This window comes from Zootoca vivipara, chromosome 14 (assembly GCF_963506605.1).
Source record: "Zootoca vivipara chromosome 14, rZooViv1.1, whole genome shotgun sequence".
NCBI classification, from domain to species: domain Eukaryota; kingdom Metazoa; phylum Chordata; class Lepidosauria; order Squamata; family Lacertidae; genus Zootoca; species Zootoca vivipara.
The window spans coordinates 31,108,924-31,115,398 of NC_083289.1; positions in this window are offsets into that span (position 1 = coordinate 31,108,924).

The following is a 6,475-nucleotide window of genomic DNA, read 5'->3' on the forward strand; positions in this document are numbered from 1 at the left end:
ATAAGGCATCGTTTCCAGGCCTTTGACCATTTTGGTTGCCCTCCTCTGGACACATTCCAGCTTGTCAGTATCCTTGAACTGTGGTGCCCAGAACTGGACACAGTACTCCAGGTGAGGTCTGACCAGAGCAGAATACAGTGGTCCTATTACTTCCCTTGATCTAGATGCTATACTCCTATTGATGCAGCCCAGAACTGCATTGGCTTTTTTAGCTGCTACATCCCACTGTTGACTCATGTCAAGTTTGTGGTCTACCAAGGCTCCTAGATCCTTTTCACATGTACTGCTCTCAAGCCAGGTGTCACCCATCCTGCATTGTGCTTTTCATTTTTTTTTGCCCAAGTGTAGGACTTTACATTTCTCCCTGTTAAAATTCATCTTCTTTGCTTTGGCCCAGTTCTCTAATCTGTTAAGGTCATTTTGAAGTCTGATCCTGTCCTCTGGGGTATTAGCCACCCCTCCCAATTTGGTGTCATCTGCAAACATGCTCAGGATGCCCTCAAGCCCATCATCCAAGTCATTGATAAAGATGTTGAATAAGACTAGATGTGCTGTCATTAGACCAGGGGTTCCCAGCTCTGGCCAGTGGATGAACTTCCTTCATGTGGTCCACACATTTCTGTAAAAAAAAATCATTTAAAAATTATACAGCACCTAGCACAGTGCATTACAATTGCTACAACAGGAAGAAAAACTACCAAGCCCTTAGCAGTTTTCAAGTGGTCCATTGGGGCGGGGAGTTTGGAAGCCACTGCACTAGATTCTTCAATGCCAGCCCTAAGCTCCTTTTCACTCTTGTCTTCAAACAAGCAGCAATTATTTCATGGCGTGTTGGAAAGTTCTTGGTTTGCATTGTTAAAAGGCAATTAGCGTTCTCAATTAGCATTTGTTGGAAGATCCAGGGTGGGTAAAAGAAGGGACTTCTTCATACAGTGCATAGTTAAACTATGGAAAGCTCTCCCACAGAAGGCAGCGATGGTCACCAACCTAGATTGCTTTAAAAGAGGATTAAGCGAATTCATGGAAGAGAGGGCTATTGGTGGCTGCAAGCCTTGATGGCTATGTTCTGCCTCCACAGTCAGCAGCAGCAATGCTTCTGAATTACCAGATTCTGGAAATCACAAGAGGAGAGAGGACTCTTGTGCTCAGGTCCCGCTCACTGGCTTCCCACAGGCATCTGGCTGGTTACTATGAGACCGGAATGCTAGTTTAGATGATTCCACTTTGGGGTGAAACAGCAGACTCTTCTTATGTTTAAATTACATTGCAAATGAATTTAGCGTGTACTGTGGTAGGTAGGTAGAGTTGTAACATGCAGTCCAAAGAACCTCATGACATACTTAATGATGGATGGGCATTTCACAGCACAGGTGAGAGATTGTATGGTTAAATTCTCTTTTTAAAAAACTTTTTGGACTCAGAAAAGTAGCATGGCAGGAAAAAAAGAAGTGCTAGAGGACCTTTGCTCCCTGCTGTGCTACCTTCCTGCATACAGGGTGTCTCTGTGCTTCCCTTTAAACTTCTCGCCCTCCTCCAGAACAGATAAGGAAGAGCCAATGGTCTGGGAGACTAGAGAAATGTTTAAGGTCAAGCACAACCCATGTGCTGCTCATGCTCCCCTTGCAATGATAAGCTCAGCATCATACCCACCCCTGCCTGGAAACACTAGAGAGCCTCTGCCAGACAGTGTAGAGACAGTACCGAGCTCGATGGGTGCAATTGTCTGACTTGGTATAAGGCAACTTCCTGTGTCCCTATTTAAAGCAGCCTTTTCAGAACGATGAGGACTAGAATCCTACGTTTTAGGGGAAGGAAAATATGTGAGTTGTACAGCACTTGCTTTGCAGACAAAAAGTCCCAAGTCCAATCCCCAATGGCACCTCCAAGTAGGACACGGAGACAGAGCCGCTGCCTGAAATCTGGAAAGCTGCTGCCGCTCAGTGTAGACCAGGCATCCCCAAACTTCGGCCCTCCAGATGTTTTGGACTGCAATTCCCATCTTCCCCGACCACTGGTCCTGTTAGCTAGGGATCATGGGAGTTGTAGGCCAAAACATCTGGAGGACTGCAGTTTAGGGATGCCTGGTGTAGACAATACTGAGCTAGATGGCAGCTTCCTGTGTTCAAAGGACAGATTTCAGCACAATGCGAGTGAGAGAGGGAGGCTTGCCTGAGGCTCCCTGCTGAATTCCTAGGAGATGTGAATGCAGCCTACAGTATCATTTGATTGCTCACTCTTCTGCCCCACCCCAACACAGACCACCCACCCCGGCACTGACTAATATTCCAGATACCTGCCATGGGCATATTACGTTCTAAACATAGAGTTCCTCTTGCGGCATTTCCCACCCAGTTTTCTCTGTGTCACTTCCTGTGCTAGGAGTTCACACTCGGGGTCAAATGTCCACTGGAGCCCTCCTGCAATGGAGCACTATTTTTTTGTTTTGTTTCCAGGTGTGCAAAATGGGTGGGTCAAAAGTACTGTTTCCCTCAGGTAAATGACCACGAGAATGGAGGCCGCCTGCGTTTGCTTGAGCCTTTGGTCAAATGGCCTTGCAAAGCCAATCGTTTCTTTGGAGGGAGGAAGCCAGGGTGACCCAAGGAATGCCAGGGCACACTAGGAGCGGCCAGTAAAGAATGAGCCCGTACTGGCCAGGCTGGAATTCTTTGAAGCCCATGCAAACTTGGCCAACCTGCTTCGAAACAAACGAGTTTCCCCATTATCAACAAGCTGAGGAAAATTCAACAAGGCAATGCTAGAACATAAAAAGACTGACTCAGTGGAAAGAAGCCACTTATGTTTGCTTGCATACAGATAATGCGGGGGTGCTGCTGCTGCAACAACAGAAAAGTTGCAGTGTATCGACACAGAGTCTCTGCTAGCCTGGAACAGGAGCCTTGTAGCACGTGTTGGTTGGTAGGGTAAGGTAGTATATGGAAGGGGGTCTTTCCTACCCACTTTCTGAGGTTTTCTGCTTCTGTGTTAACATGACAATGCCGGGTTCAGGTTTGGGGCTGGCCAGGAGCATTTTTTTTCCTATATAAAAGAGAGGAAGGACAAAGAGTGCCTCTGAGAAGTGTCCTTTCCCTCTTTCCTCCCTCCTGAAATTGTCCCACCACGTAGCACACACAGAGGACAGGTTTTTTTTAACTCCCTGGCATGCTCCCACCCAAATCTTAATTATCCCCTTCCAGAATACTCCCATCTGGTAGGGCAAGGCTGGGGAACCTTTTTTTTCAGACTGAGGGCCACATCCCCACCAAAACAGCCTTTGAAGGGCCACATGCGAGTGATGGGTTGGGGGCAGAGGCGAAAGCAGGTGGAGCAATTGATGTACATTTGAACCATAGTATAGCAAGGTTCAAATAGTATAGCAAGGCACTAGGAGAAGGGGACGACAGAGGACGAGATGGTAGGACAGTGTTCTTGAAGCTACGAACTTGAGTTTGACCAAACTGCAGGAGGCAGTGGAAGACAGGAGTTCCTGGCGTGCTCTGGTCCATGGGGTCACGAAGAGTCGGACACGACTAAACGACTAAACAACAACAACAACAACAACAACAATAATAGCAAGGTAGTTTTTGCACACACTCAAACACCCCTCTGCAGCCTCCATTCAGGCAAGCAAGAGGTCAGAGTTCCAAGGACACTTTCAAGTCAAGGAAAAACACACCAGGTGGTGAGGGGCATAGCTGCCAAGTTTTCCCTTTTCTTGCGAGGAAGCCTATTCAGCATAAGGGAAAATCCCTGTAAAAAAGGGATAACTTGGCAGCTATGGTGAGGGGTGTGGCTTGGGGAGGGTTCTATGGTTCTATGTAAGCACAGGAGGATCTGTCAATTTCTGTTTCTGATTTTTCCAGTGTGAAGTTCTGGACTCTACATTTCCTGTTTAGTCGTTTAGTCGTGTCCGACTCTTCGTGACCCCATGGACCATAGCACGCCAGGCACTCCTGTCTTGCACTGCCTCCCGCAGTTTGGTCAAACTCATGTTCATAGCTTCGAGAACACTGTCCAACCATCTTGTCCTCTGCCGTCCCCTTCTCCTAGTGCCCTCAATCTTTCCCAACATCAGGGTCTTTTCCAGGGAGTCTTCTCTTCTCATGAGGTGGCCAAAGTATTGGAGCCTCAGCTTCAGGATCTGTCCTTCCAGTGAGTACTCAGGGCTGATTTCCTTCAGAATGGATAGGTTTGATCTTCTTGCAGTCCATTCTATATCTTATCTCAATTGGCTGTGGAGGGCTCTCTCAGAATTGTTGTTGTTGTTTAGTCATTTAGTCGTGTCCGACTCTTCGTGACCCCATGGACCAGAGCACGCCAGGCACTCCTGTCTTCCACTGCCTCCCGCAGTTTGGTAAAACTCATGTTCGTAGCTTCGAGAACATTTCTACATAATTTCTACATCAAAAATGTAGTATAAACACGGACAACTGGGAAACACTGGCCTGCGAGCGCTCCAGTTGGAGAGCAGCTTTTACCAAAGGTGTCATGGGCTTTGAAGACACTCGATCTCAGGATGCAAGGGAGAAACGTGCTAAGAGGAAGGCACGCTTGGCAAATCCACACCGTGATCAACTCCCGCCTGGAAACCAATGTCCCCACTGTGGAAGGACCTGTGGATCCAGAATTGGCCTCCACTGTTACTGATGGACTCATTGTTAAAACCGTGTTTATGGAAGAGAATCTTACTCAGCTACGAGTGATCGCCAAAGAAAGAAGACAATTTGTTCTTAAAAAGAAAAAAACATCATGAAAACTTGTCAGCATTTTTGTGTGGTTTTCTCCTACCACACACACATTTGTATGCTATTTTGCAAAAAGCAAAATTTCCCTTAATGCAATATTTTAATTATTGTTCCCACCAATGTACACATTTTGACACACACTTAACAAAAGTATATGCACTTTTGTACACATTACTTGGCTGCAGAACTAAACTGCAAAATCTGGAGAAGTGCAAGTTTCAAAAAATAGTTGGGTTTTGGTTGTGTGTATTGTTTTGCAAACAGTTTTAAATGCAAAGTGCATCAATTTCCTCCCCCATTCCTAACTTCATGGCAAGCATTATGCACATTCTCTGAGGCATTCAGACGACACCACACTGTATGTCTATAGCAGGATCATACTGCTTTTAACAGTCATGGGAATGATAGATGTGTGAGGGGAATGGGGGGGGGGGCTCCTAGTAGTTCTCAGTACCCTTCACAAACTATAGCTCCCAGAATTCTTTTGTAGAAGCTATGCCTGCTTTTACAGGGACCCAGGTGGCGCTGTGGGTTAAACCACAGAGTCTAGGGCTTGCTGATCAGAAGGTCGGCGGTTCGAATCCCTGCAAGGGGGTGAGCTCCCATTGCTCAGTCCCAGCTCCTGCCCACCTAGCAGTTCGAAAGCACATCAAAGTGCAAGTAGATAAATAGGGACCGCTACAGTGGGAAGGTAAATGGCGTTTCCGTGCGCAGCTTTGTCATGCTGGCCACATGACCCGGAAGCTGTCTGCGGACAAACGCTGGCTCCCTCGGCCTATAGAGCGAGATGAACGCCGCAACCCCAGAGTCAGACACGACTGGACCTGATGGTCAGGGGCCCCTTTACCCTTTACCTTTTATGACTGCTTTTAACCAGGCCCTTGGGCTGATTAACATTCTATGCTCTTTTAAATATGCTTGTGGGAGAGGGGTTATTGGTTTGTTCTTGTTCTAGTTTTATTCTGCATTTTGTGTTCTCATTTTCTATTTTTATCTTGTGAACTGCCCTCTGATTTTCTGATGAAGGGCGGTATACTACTACAGTACTACTGCTGCTGCTGCTGCTGCTGCTGCTGCTGCTGCTGCTGCTGCTGCTGCTGCTGCTGCTGCTAAATAATATGGTATCATAATGCTTTAAATGCATGGTGTGAATGTGGGCTTATTCTCATATTTCAGGGAGAGACCTTGGCATGGAAGGAGCAGGGTTTGGGGCTGGCTCAGCTTAGGTCTGCTCCTTGTCGTCCTGTTTTTATAGATGCTGCCCTTTCGGTAAGTAAATAAGGAGCAGCCAAGGTGCCCATTCTGAGTTCTCATTCTCCCTCACACACAAGGCCAGAGGGTGTGGGGTATCTTTCTCTTGAGATAACATCAGGTCCAGCAGGTTTTGGAAGTTTTATAACCAGGGAGTTGTTTTTGCAAGAAAGCATGAAGAATTGCACACACCACACACCACCGGAAGCCGGACATGCGAAGCAGGACAGACCCCTCTATTAGGAAGGGGCGTTGGAGGATTCTGACGAAAATGGGTCTGGAAATTGCCAATGTTTGCTTTCTCATCTCAGGACCAGAATGGAAACCAATCCAGTGAATGCTATTGGTATTTGCTGCTGCTGTTGCTTTCAGTCCACAAATGATACGTAATTGATGACCTCCCCTCCTTTTGCATTGCGTTTCCTTTGCGTTGAAATGAATGGAGTGGAATAACGTGATGGCAATGTAGTTACATAATTAAT